This window comes from Perca flavescens, chromosome 19, assembly GCF_004354835.1.
Source record: "Perca flavescens isolate YP-PL-M2 chromosome 19, PFLA_1.0, whole genome shotgun sequence".
Classification (NCBI taxonomy): Eukaryota; Metazoa; Chordata; class Actinopteri; order Perciformes; family Percidae; genus Perca; species Perca flavescens.
In genome coordinates this window covers 2,606,789-2,621,053 of record NC_041349.1, presented here as the reverse complement: position 1 = coordinate 2,621,053, position 14,265 = coordinate 2,606,789, and the positions used below count along the sequence as shown (strand labels likewise).

General features: G+C 38.8%; 1 protein-coding gene across 1 annotated transcript in view; it reads left to right on the top strand.

The window, feature by feature from the left end:
• The window catches only part of LOC114574039 (uncharacterized), an 80,857-nt gene extending 80,018 nt beyond the window's left edge, over positions 1–839 (top strand). The window contains exons 15-16 of the mRNA XM_028606325.1: positions 352–401; positions 503–839. The gene's annotated coding sequence lies outside the window, so the exon portion shown is untranslated. The remainder of the gene's footprint in view (positions 1–351; positions 402–502) is intronic.
• Positions 840–14,265: the final 13,426 nt, after the last annotated feature.

The following is a 14,265-nucleotide window of genomic DNA, read 5'->3' as shown; positions in this document are numbered from 1 at the left end:
TGCTTCATAATTTTGAGCTTAGGCTCCTCATCTAATAAAAATAATTCTTTTTTTTTTTCCTGTAAATGTACCAAAATTGCAGCAGCAGCCTCTTTTTCAGTTCATGGTGAAGTTGTTTTAAGCATTTATTAAATCTAACAAACAATTGCACAAGGTGGATTGGAAGTCAAATGTGTTTCTTACATTAAAGGGTCCCACAGGTAGAAGCTTGGTCTTTTCCCATTGAACCACTTATGAAGTTTTAATAAATGAAGGGTGTTTAAGGTGTCCAAAAAATCTAAATAAGTTTTATCAGTGTTTGGGTTAGTTAAACTATATCTTTTCTTTTTTTCTTTGATTTATTTCCCACAGAAGGACATATTTCCTGTGGCAGTCCCAGATGGCTCTCTTGGAGAACAACAGTAAGTGAAAAAGTTAAGACAAAGTATAGTGACAAAAGACTTGCCTAAGTCATTCATCTTTTTCATTTATTCGTATTCATTTATGTTTTATACCGTTTTAGGTGAAGCGTTGCCGACGGTGGGACCCCCTGAGCTGAGGAGAGGGGTCCGTTGGAAGAAGATGCAGAGGGTCTGTTGGAGGTTGCGGTGGAGGCGAAGGGTCTGTCGGAAGACAGTTCAGATTCTTTGGAACTGCCAGCCAGGCAAATGGAGCCTGAGGAGAGCTTTAGTTTTATTTTATTTTTTTTGCATAGTTTGTGCCACCGGAGGATGAATAAACTGCAGATGCAAAGAAACCTGAGTGACCAGGATAAACAATGTGTGGACAACACTGTTCTTTCTGTTAATTTTATTGTTTTTTTTATATCGTTTGTGCTACCAGTCTAGAGGCTGAGGAGAGGGCTCTGTGTATAATAAAGTGCAGATGCAAAGAATAACTGTGTTTTTCAATTGAGTTGGAGTGAGAGTGAATGAGTAATAGTTCTTTAAATTGTTTTCATTTTGAACATTTTTGAAATTGAATCCGATAGGTCAAATGAATTGGCTGTAAACGTTTTAAACTACAACTCAGAGTTCTTTGAATGAGAGAAATCTGCTCAGATGATAACTTAATGAGTGCAACCGGACATATATATAGTATAGTACAGAACAGTAGGCTATGTTTAGGAACCCCAAAACACGGATAAAACACTTTCAAAAAATGAACAAAGATCTAACCAACCAAAAGAACAAGAATTAACTTTAGATATCCCTAGTCTTATATTATTCAACAGGAGTTAGGAGGAAACAGTGTTGAGATTAATATTAATGTAATTTTCTGTATGGAATATATAGTATAGTATGGGTATTTTATCTGCTGAATCGTTAACATTTGGCAAAAAAACTGATTTAATTGTCAAGGCACATCATGGCTACACTTTTTTGGTCATTTGTTTCAAATTGAACGAGCAATTTGTTGTATTTTAGCAAAATACTGAAAGCAGCAGTACTGAGTAGGCTATAGTTATAAAGTATAAAGTAATATAATTATCGCGATATTCAACAACTTTGGGGCATATCTCATATTTTCCTCATATCGTGCAGCCCGTATAACTACCCTGAAATTTTGTCAGATGCTGCATAGTGTCACAATATTTTCATCTGTATCTGTCATATTTTAGTCTAATTTGTTTAATATGTAAATAGTATTTTCTTTCTAAATTATCTTATGTTATGTAGTCATTGTTTTCACCTTCGTTTGACTAGTTTATAATTTAACCCATTATTACTAAACCTAGCCATCAGTACAGTTGTGATCAATGTGGGGCAGCTTTCACACGACAGACTACCCTAAAAAACCATCAACGCATTCACACTGAAGAGAAGCTGTACAGCTGTGATCAATGTGGGAAAACTTTTTCTTTGAGTAGTCACCTTAAAAGACTCCAGCGCATTCACACTTCCTCGTGAACATGTTTTCAGAACCAAACCTCCTGCATGTATGTTATCGTGGCTATGACTACATATTACGCTCCTTTCCTTTAAGGAAGCTGTGAAGCTTGTGAAGCTCATAGTATTTGGCATCGTCAAGATGGCCGCTTGTGTGTAGCTGATCTCCCTGATCTCCCTGATCTCCCGACTCTTTACATTGAAGTAAGAATAATTGTTTGCTTTCAAACCGGATGACATTTCAAACTGAATAAGAGTAGGACTATAAAAACTCCAAGTGACTGCAAGAAGTTTATGCCACATGCCTCGTGGAACCAAAAACAGCGCACAGTCATCTGCTGCTGAGGGCGTGCAAACAATTCAAACAATGGAATCATTTGATAAAGTGGCCGAATTGATTGACATTGCACTGGAAAAACATTTTTCCAGAGCTGATGACATTGCTAAGGAGAGATTTGCCAGCCTTGACAATCGTCTTGCTATACTACAGTCAGATATAACATTACTCAAAAAAGAAACCGGAGCACTAGGAATGGATTATGTGACTTTAATGAAGCGGAGAAGAGAAGGTGGAGTGCTCATCTGGTTCTCTGGCAAAATCACTAACGGCAGTAGAAGCAAAGTTAGCGGATCTTGAAGACAGAAGTAGGAGAAACAACGTATGTGTTCATGACCTTCCAGAGGGAAATATGATATGCCACACAATATCTCAACAAGCAGTTGTCTCTGTGGTTCCCCACACTGAAAGATACCCCACCAGAGATCATGAGAGCACATCGCATTGGACCCCCTCCAGGAAACACCACTTCTAAGCCGAGAGTGCTGATTTTTGTGTGTTTAAGGTATACTGATCGAGACCTTATCCTAAAAACAGCAAGAAACTCACCACTGAACTGCTATGCCTCAATGGAAAAGGCTCGTCAGGCGGGATTCCTTGCCTTCGTAGTTTACCCGGTGACTATGAAAGTATCCAAAGGGCATGAACATAACTTCTTTGATGATCCAGTAAAGTTGGAGGACTTTCTTAAAACAACAGGATCCAGATTTGAGCAGAAATGAAATGAATAACCAAATTAGGGCTATAAGCTGACGTTGAAGATGTCCAATTAAATTAAATAGAACAGAGAAGTTTATTCCAGAAAATATGATCCTCTTCTTTGTTATCTTTGATTATTTTGTATTATTTTGTATTTTACTTTTATGCTTAGTTAAGAGGGCTACAGCAGCCCTCTTAAGAACATTGTTTTGATTGTAAGCTTCTGGTCATCTGACCAAGACGGTTAACATTAGTGGCTCAGTGATTTAGTCACATGACCACATAGACATAGGCGTCGATTTCACATTTCGTCATGAGTCATTTTGTACCCACCACTTTTTTTTAAAACCTCGAACTCAATTTAATTAAAAAAATAAAGTTCATAACACATAGGCCTATAATTCGTGCGCGCCGATTAATGGCCTCCAATATTCATATTTTTTCTGCGAATCTTTAAATTTACATGTCCTAAACATGAGTTGAATTTGCACCACAGCACCGCCACGCCTTGATGCTTGCGTAGTTCGCACCCTGCATTAAACCACGTTAAGCGTTTTAGGATGCCTGTCTAATGGTTTTTGAAAACTTAAGGCTTCTTCTTCTTAAAACGTGTCGGACTTCATCCCATTTTTGAATACATTTTTATTAATTTACAAGTTATCTGATACATTAGACAGCATCTTTCAAAACATGACCTGCACAAAGACAAAAAAATGAATATCATTGTACCCAGCACTTCTGGAAATGCACTTCCAAATGCATCTCTGTCCCCAGCACATTTCAAACCAAACTGACGCCCATGCACATAGAGCTGCTGAATCCTAGAGAAAATTGCGTATTGGCACACTGAAACAATTCTATGAAAAGGAGAGGGTTTTAGTGTTTTATTTTTTGGCTTTTTTTGGGACGATGAGGATCGGGAGATATATATATGTTGACAAATATAAACAATTGGTGCTATGGGGGAATGGGATGTTTAATGTGGGCTGAGGTTTTGGTGGGATGTTTTTGTTTGTTTTTGTTGGTATGTAAAGTGCAAAACTTGAAGGAGAAAATGTGCCAAACACCTAACATACAATCATACACCTTGATTAGAGATCAAATTATGATAGGAAAAAAATTTACTAAAGTGGATGTAAAATATGTGGAAAAGTTGCTTCTTAATTGTAAAGACAAACCATCTGGTGTGGATAATATGGATATAAAACTTTTGAAATTGGTGGCAAATTTGATTGCCATTCCAGTTAGCCATGTGTTGAATATGAGTTTAGAAAAAAAAATCTTTCCAACAACATGGAAAACTGCTAAAATAATTCTTTTAACGAAAAATGAAACTGTACCATTTAGTGGCCCAAACAGTCGACCAATTAGCTTGTTGCCGGCTTTAAGTAAGCTCATGGAGAAAATTGCTTATGAACAAATACAATGTTATTTTTCAGTAAATGATTTATACACAGATTATCAACATGCGTACAGAGTGGAATATTCTACAGGTACAGCCCTCACTCAAATGTTAGATGACTGGCATAGAGAGATAGAAAATGGGAAATTAGTAGGTGCTGTGCTGCTGGATTTCACTGCGGCTTTTGATATCATTGATCACAATTTGTTAAGCTATTTGGCAAATAGGACACAAACTGTGTACTTTAATGGGAGTTTTTCAGAGGTAAAATCAGTGAGCTGTGGAATTCCACAAGGAAGCTGTTTGGGGCCATTACTCTATTCCATATTTACCAATGAATTACCTTTAACCTTAATAGATGCAAAAATGGCGATGTGTGCTGACGATTCAACAATATACATGCCTGCATCTACAGCTAAAAGGCTTACTTGTGTCTTGAATGAGGAATTGCAGTCAGTATTGGAATGGGTAACAAATAATCAATTAGTTCTTAATGTATATAAAACTACAAGCATTGTATTTGGGACAAAAAAGCAGTTGTTTAGTGAACCCAAATTAAATGTATGTGTTGAAGGTAAGGCAGTTGAACAGGTACAAAGGACTAAGCTTCTTGGGGTTATAGTAGATAGTAAATTATCCTGGTCTCAACACATTGATGGGGTGGTGAAAACAATGTGTAGAGGTCTCTCAGTTATAAGGAGATGTTCAAATTGTCTCAATAAAAAGGTAATGGGAAACGTCATTAAAACGATTGTCCTATCCCATTTGGACTATTGTTCAGGGGTTTGGTCAGGTGCTGCCATATCAATTATAAAGAAATTGCAAATTGCTCAGAATAAAGCCGCACGCTGTTTACTGAGGTGCCCACTCAGATCAAGTGTTGATGCAATGCATGGCTGTTTATCCTGGTTAACTGTAAGGAACAGATGAACTGCCTCGTTGCTCAATTTTATCAGAAATATTTTAGTGACTAAACAGCCAAGGGTGTTGTATCAGCAACTTGGTCTTAGTTTTGATAAACATGACTACAGCACAAGGCATGCTACGGAGGGTAAATACACATTACCTAAAGTAAGAACAAATAAAGGGAAAACACTGTAATATATAGAGCCATGATTAATTGGAATGCAATGCCTAGTCATGTCATTCAAGAAAATAGAAAACTTCAATTCAAAAAATTACTTAGAACATAGAATATCTCCTAGCTGAGCAGAACTCTGTATTGGATAATACTTAACGAATACTGTTAGTATCATTGAGGGTACGCTGTGTGCATTTGATTTGATTGGTCATATTAGTGAACAATGTTATAATGTCATCTCTACGGTTTGTGAATAATTTAAATTAGGTCCTGTGTTGTCTTGTTTTGTGTTGAATGTAGTTATGTTTTGTTATTATTTTTGTTGTTTTTCTTTCAATGATGTATTGAACGTTGTTTTTTTGGTGGTTGTTTTTAATGTAATGATGCACGTTAATGTATAGCTGCACAAGTTGTGGGTGGACTCCAGGAAGAATAGCTGTGGCCATGGCCCCAGCTAATGGAGATCCCAATAAATCAAATCAAAGGGTTAGTCCTGTTAGAAGTGGGTCAAATGCTGATTCTCCTGATGCTGTGTGTTTTAATGATTAATTACTGAGAATATTTAGTTTTTAAATGATTATTATTTCTTTTATGCTGCTCATTAGTATTTTTAGGGGCTTTGGATGCTCAAACTCATGGCACATTGTATATTTTCCTCATATTGTGTAGCCCTAGCAGTTACAATGTTATCTCATTTGTAGGGGTTTAACGGTTCACAAAATTCTCGGTTGGATACGAGACAGTGGTGTCACGTTTCGGTATGTTTTCGATACAGCAAAAAGAAAGAAATACCAGAACTAACATCATAAAGTATGGTCTTTTTTACTTTGAACAATGACAGAGCTATACTTGACCCATCATCTGGGGTGTCTTCTGAGCTGCATATAAAACAAAAACAGCTCCTTGTAAAAAAATATACCCGTTACAGTCAGGTAGCTTTGTGTGGCCCTTGACGTCCAGCCATCTGCTGTCAGAGCAACAGCTGGTGCTTCGGACAATTAGTTCTCTGTTTGGACAGGAATTAGGGTCCGGCTGAAATGGGCCCGTGAAGGAATAGTGTAACGGGGCTCAATTACTTTAACCATGTTCCTAAAACCTGTGTTTTCCACTACAGAGTAGGGTCTCATATCCGCGGCTATAAATGTACCAATCGCCAATCTACCACTGTCTTGCCATCAGCTTCACAACTTACAGGGAAACCGCCAGACCTGTTGGTTATTGGAGGATCTTCTAATTCTGGTCTGGTAATAGTCATGTTAACGTTATTAGCCATATTGCAACAAGCTAGTTCAGTATAGCATGCCTGACTGGAGTAGAGTGTTTTGCTTTGGGAGTGGGAGGGGCAGACAGCACGTTGCCTGTTACGTCGTTTGGGCTGCCTTGTTGAGTGCAGCGGCACTGAGAACATTGCATTTCACACAATTTAAGCTCTTTTATTCTAAATGAAATACGATTAGTTCAATGAATCGTTTGGTTTGTAATGCGTATCTGACCGAAAGCCTTGTACTGAACGGTTCAATACCAATATGTGTATCGTTCGGATAAAGATTCTTTGACTAAAAAGGAAAACAATGACTACATAACATCAGATAGTTTAGAAACATCTAATTGCATATTAAACAAATTACACTGAAAGATGATACAGATAGAAATGAAAATATTGCAACACTATGCAGCATAAGACACAATTTCAGGGTAGTTATTAGGGCGGCATGATATGAGGAAAATATGTGATATGCCCCATCGTTGTTGACTTGCGAATAAATAAACATATTAAAATATACTCAGTTCTGCCTTTCAGCTGCTTAGTATTCCGCTAAAATACAACAAATTGCTCATTGAATTTAAAACAAATGAAATGAAAGTGTAGCCATTCTGTGCTTTGTCAATTAAATTGTTTTTGACAAATGTTAACGATTCAGCAGATATAATACCCATAATACTATACTCCATACAGAAAATGACATGAAATTATTAATGTCAACACTGTTTCCTTCTATCTCCTGTTAAATTCAATAAGACTAGGGCTATATAAAGTAAATCCTTGTTCATTTTGTTTGTTAGATCATTGTTCATTTTTTGAAGTGTTTTATCCATATTTTTGGGGTTCTAAACATAGCCTACTGTTCTGTACTATACATATCCTGTTGCACTCATTATTGAATGTTTGGTGCCAAAAAGCTGCGGCTACACTGCATTGCTGGCTTGAATGTGAAAGAAGGATAGATAGATAGTAGAAGATTCTTTAATGTTCACGAAATTTGATACTGCTTCGCATTTTGGCTTGACCATGGCATGGTGGCTCTATAACGCCCCATTATTCATTTGAGCCTTTGATTGTATTTTTGATGCCTTATCTATACTTAAAAACTTACCAAAGTTGGTGCACAAATCAAAAGCTGCAGGCCTTGTGAGACTAAATGACAATTATCACCATGCATGTTTGGGGGCTCCATAGCGCCCCTTAATGCACTGAAGGCCTCAATTTGGACATAGTTGCTCTGAAATTCACAACACGTTTTGTCTGATAAATTCAGACATATTTACAATTTGCTTTCACCAGCTCCGACAACCAGAAATCAGCCATTTAAAATGTTATGCTATCTAGTTATTGTTGTTTTGGTAGTTAAACGTATTTTGTCCTTGGCCTTTTCATTTAATGTTCTATATTTTAGATTTCATATTCACTGTTTGTATTTTCTGTGTCTGAATGTGGTTTTAAATCTGTGAAGGTGTGTTCAGACTGAATGTAAAGACACTGATGATGTAATACAAAGTCAGACAATAGAAAGCAAACAGCTGATTTTTTTCATCTGACTTGTCTGTACACATCTGACCAGGCAAAGAAAAAACAAACAGCAGTTTGCAAGGTCTGCAGGAAAAAATATTTCGATGTCGAATTTCATCAGACACTTCAAATTGGGAGAGATTCGGGTTCCAGTCCCCGTATTCAGGTGAACCACTATTTGGACGTTTGCGATGGACAGAACTCCTTTCAGTTTTTGGCCATGAATAAGCACACCCTCCCCTCTTTGTTCAAGGTGGCGGTAAGAGCGAATAAAACTAGACACACACAACACAAATCTCTCTCTCTCTCTCTCTCTCTCATAAACACACACATATGCAGACGTAAGTATGTGAAAGCTAGGCACACATACAACAAACTGCACTCACACACACGCACATTCACTCACCAATATTAACTTTTCACTCACTCTTTCTCAAACACGCACACAGTCACTCACAAATACACTGACAAATATCAACATATACTTTCCATTCCAGTGATAAGCAGATGTGGTGGGATTCAGCTCCTCTTAAAGAATAGGTTTTGTTCTTTAAGAGAAGGAAAGGTTAAAGGATGTGTTTCTGTCTCATAAAAGTGAGGCCTGTTTGAAGAATATTATTTGACTTAGGAACCATTATACTTGAATTGTTTGAAGGAATTTCATGATTTGATGTCATGTTTGAGGCATGTGTTGATTTATTGTTGGCCTAATAGGCCTATCAGTTTTAGGCTGTGCTTTTTTATCTGTGTTAATTTAAACTCTTCAGATGTATGTGGACGCAATGTCTTTTGAATATTGAGTAAAAAATGCAAATAAAACTCCAGCAGTTCATAATCACTGTATTTAGCTTGTTTAAAAATGGAAACTTTGGTATGACTTGACTTGTGACTTGCTTGACCAAAGCTATGACTTGACACAAATTGTCACAATTGTCACAAAAAATGACTTGGACTTGCTTGAGACTTGAAGGTTAAGACTTGCTTGTGACTTGCCCATGTGTGACTTACTCCCATCTCTGAAACACACACACACACACACACACGCACACACATATACTTTTGCAAGCAACAACCACTTTATTCCCTGCTGGATTTGGATATCAATAAACTAAAAGCGAAGGTTGCAGCGACTCTCTTCTCTTGGTAGTGCCAGAGAATAACGTACAAGGATTTCACAATAACATTTCTGTTTTAATTAAATATACATAATAGTAAAAATAAATACATTAAAATGCTCAAAATGAATTTATATATTTTAATTTCTCCTTATACTTGTACATTATTTTAGTTATTAAAATGCTGTATATTATTTAATACTCTAGTAAAGTCCCAGTACCTGGAGTTAAGTCCAGTACTTGAGTAAATGTCCTCAGTTCCAGTCCACCACTAACTGATTAATGAACTGAATGTGGATCTGTTGTTTCCCTCCTGACCTCCAGGCGGCGACCTTCTTTCATTTTAAACTTTTAATCTGAAAAACCCGGACTGGGAGGAAGCGGAAGTCTCGTTGTTAGACTGGGATGTGTGGCTGGCGGCGGGATAGCTGTGCTGTTTGTTATTAGTGAGTTTGAAGAAGACAGAGCTCCAGGTAAACCCGCACACACTCAGCTAAACACTTTAAGAACTGCTCTTTTACACGGCACTCAGAGACAAGAGAAGACAGAGCTGCGCATGCGTTAGCTTCCCATTCGGCTGCTTAATGCTAACGGAGCTGAGCAGAAGCTAGCTAGCTCTTTCATATGGCTCTTTGTAGTTTAGCTTATTTAAAGCTAATGGACTTGCTCTTACTACTTGTTGTCTGGAGTTTACACCTCCAGGGTTGAAAGCACTTAACTGGAAGTCTCTTTGGATAAAAGCGTCAGCTAAGTGACATGTAATGTAATGTAATGTAGCAGGCTAGCTAGTAGTTCATATTCATGTGTTGTTGCATCAACAACGCTGAAGTTAGCTTCCCATTTGACCCCCGTTTGTTTTGGAAGGAAACGTTCCTTTGTTTGTTGTATGCCCTTCCTGCTTCTTACAGTGCAGACGCTCTATTGCTTGCTCCTGCTTCTGCTTGCATATTTCTGCTGATAATCTTGCTTTTCCTCTGAGAGAAACTATGAGCAGCAGCTCTTGGATACTTATAAATCACTGGACTATAAATTTTTTGTAGACATAGTAGGCTATTGTCATATTTGAAGATTTTTCTGCGTGAGCGTGGCCTACCAATAGCTCAAGCCTGTCCTAAAGTGACTGTAGCTAAAGCTAATTAGCAGCAAGATGCCACCCTTCTCCATAGAGGACTACTACAAACTCCTTCAGAAGATTGCAGTTCTGGAAACCAAAATGTACCGGTTAGAAGTAAACGTGGAAGTGAACGGATCGTGTGGAAATGACACCACTTTACCAGTGACCCAAAACAATGGACAAAAGCATGCTAACACACGGCTAACTAGCACCAGCAAGACCACAAAGAAACAGGAGCGCTGTGGAAAGGATAATAAATCTACAAGCGGTAGTCCTCCCTGGAACTCTTTTGGTACAAAAACTAAGAGTAAATCATTTTCCTGGGAAATGGGAGGACGACTAACGGGCAGGACACAGCGCCCTGAGATTTGTGATACGACCGGCTGGCCTGCATTACCACCCAGGCAGAGCGCCTCTTCAACCCCTGTACTTAGTAGGACACAGCCATGGACAACTGCAAAAGGGAAAACCAGCTACAAAAGGCCTCCCCAACAACTGAGTGTGCAGGTGAAGAACAGATTTGCTCCTCTGCTGCAGGACCCTGGACATGACCTGGATTACGTCTCATCGTCACACAGCAGGCTAAGGACTGAGAGCAATTCTAAAAGTAAAAAGCTACAGGGAAAGCTAATGACTGGGCCCCAAACTCTGATTGTGGGTGACTCTGCTGTGAAAGATATAAAAAGCAGTAAAAACACCAAAATACTCTGTTTTCCCAAAGACATGGTGTCTGACTTGGCCCAAAGAATCCCAGATATCGTAGCAGCACACCCAACTGTGAAGAACAATATACTGCATATAGGGTCAAATGATGTTGTAAAGCAAAAGTCTGAAGTGTTGAAACGTGACTTTATGAATCTGCTGAACACAGTCAGCTCCCTAAACGCAAAGGTGTTTGTCAGTGGCCCTATACCGCCAGTCAGAGGAGGAGCTGAGAGTTTCGGCAGACTGTTGGCACTGAACAGATGGCTTTCAAATGCATGTACCAACAACCATTCTCTGCAGTTCATTGACAATTTTAACATTTTCTAGGGCTGCAGACATCTTTTTAAAGCAGATGGACTATTCCTTAACAAGCCAGGAGTAAAGCTGTTCACCTCTAGCCTACTTTACTTTCTGCACCACACATCTGCTCCTTTGGCCAAGGACACGAGACAAGATGAACCAAAACAAGAGGAAGACACAACAAAGTGCGGCAGTGAGCCACCACAGCCCCCACCTGAGCAAATATTTGACCATGGGAGACCACAGAGCGGAGATGAGAAATCTCAACACCCCTTCTCACCCGTCCAACACTCCTCAAACCCCTTTGACAACCACGAAAGCTTTGAGGACCTCTTTAAGGATACGTCGCTCTCCCCTCTTTCCCCCATCCCCATGTTGGAGTTCACTGACCAGATGAAGCAGCTGGTAAATGCTGGAACCAAGTATGCCCCCCTTCCTTCTCCCATCGTAAAACGCCAGGCACCTCTGCCCCCTCAAGGATGGCAGTTAATTCCTTCTCCCCAAACTGATAAGGATGCTTGTGTGCAAAATGCAGCAAGCATTAACTGATATGGGCCGGGTCCAGGCTGCATGCCTAGTAGCACTCATGACTTTTTCCAAGACAAGCCTGGGCCCTGCTTATTAGATTCTTCCACAATTTATGTTGTGATAGGTAATAGAAAAAGAATGGTGAATAAGCACGGAACTGCAAACTTTGCAAATTTAGCATCCATTCCTTGTCAGCCACAGTCTGTCCCAAAAAATGAAAAAGCACTAACACTAGCACTACTTAACGTTAGGTCTTTGGTGGGAAAATCATTTTTAATCAATGATTTTATTATTAAGCACAATCTTGATTTTATGCTTTTAACTGAAACCTGGTTGGACCATAATAACAGTGCTGCTGTTCTCATTGAGTCAGCCCCCCCTAACTTCAGTTTTATGAGTGAGAATAGAGTGAATAAGAAAGGAGGTGGAGTCGCCATTTTGTTTAATGACTCATTCCGATGTACGCAATTATCTTATGGAAATTTTGTTTCTTTTGAATATGTGGCTCTTCAGCTAAGATCCTCCCCTCAAGCTCTACTTCTAAATATCTACAGGCCACCTAAATACTGTGCAAACTTCTTTGACGACTTTACTGAACTGTTGTCTATAATCTGTATTAACTTTGACCGTGTAATTATTGCTGGTGATTTTAACATTCATGTTGACAACCCCCAGGACCGAGGGACCAAAGAACTGTGTTGTGTTTTTGAGAGCTATGGACTGACTCAGCATGTGACACAGCCCACGCACAATAAGGGGCACACTCTGGACTTGATTATCTCCAAGGGTCTGAACATTTCCAAGGTTGTGGTGACTGATGTTGCTCTCTCTGATCATTCCTGTGTTTTCTTTAACGGCACTATCTCTCTGCCCAAAAGTGTTCAAACAAAGTTAATCAGAAAACGGTATATCACTGAAAACACCAGTGAATCATTCATTCAGCTTTTCTCCTCTACACCCACCCTCACTGGGGCCTCAGTCACTGAGCTTGTAGATAATTTCAACTGTAAAATTACGAATGTTATTGATGCTATTGCTCCCACTAAGGTCAAAGCTGTCTCTGGTAAGGAAAGATCTCCATGGAGGAATTTTATAGTTGTGAGAACAGAAAAAAGAGTGTTGAAAAGCTGAACGCAGTTGGCGAAAATCTAATCTCCAGGTCCATTATAACATCTATAAAGAGAGACTTCGCATTTATAATTTGGAACTAAGGAATGCAAGGCGGTCCTTTTTCTCTGACATTATCGCCAGAAACAATAATAATTCATGTGCTTTGTTTGCTACTGTTGATAGATTAACAAACCCTCCAGTACCAATAGCATCTGAACTGTTGTCTACCAAGGGTTGCAATGACTTTGCCTCCTTCTTCACAGACAAAATTCTGAAAATTAGACAAACAGTCAGTGCTTCCATATCAAGTACAGGATATGTGTTGTCACAGTGTTCACACAAAACAAAATCAAATATGACACAATTTCATACGATCAACCTTAAAAACCTGGAGGACATTATACAACATCTGAAAACCTCCTCCTGTTGCCTTGATATTCTACCAACGGGTGTTTTCAAAAATGTTTCGAACTGTTTGGCTTCTGATCTTCTAAATATTGTAAATACATCTCTGCTCTCAGGTATCTTCCCACAGGCCCTGAAAACTGCAGTCATCAAGCCACTCCTAAAAAAGAACAATCTAGAAACAACACTAATGAGCAACTATAGGCCAATATCAAACCTTCCATTTTTAAGTAAAATCACAGAAAAAGTGGTTTTTCAACAACAATGCTAGTATTTTCTCTCTCTCTCTCTCTCTCTCTCTCTCTCTCTCTCTCTCTCTCTCTCTCTCTCATTCTAACAAAGAGAAAAAGAGAAAGTATTAGTATGTGTGTCTGTAGAAAGTATTAGTATGTGTGTGTCTGTAGAAAGTATTAGTGTGTGTGTGTCTGTAGAAAGTATTAGTATGTGTGTGTCTGTAGAAAGTATTAGTATGTGTGTGTCTGTAGAAAGTATTAGTATGTGTGTGTGTCTGTAGAAAGTATTAGTATGTGTGTGTCTGTAGAAAGTATTAGTATGTGTGTGTCTGTAGAAAGTATTAGTATGTGTGTGTCTGTAGAAAGTATTAGTATGTGTGTGTCTGTCAGCTGCTCCCATTGTTGACCTTGTTCTAAAATGGGAGAAAGCCAAGCCGTTCTAAATGTAGTGGAGCTTCATTCTTTCTGAGAGCAGAAGTGTGGCCGACTTTCCCTCTGATCCAAACAAACAGACCGGAGCTGAACACAGATGATTATTACCGAGCTGTGGAGAGGCTCAGGAGCTTGGAACTTGTTAACT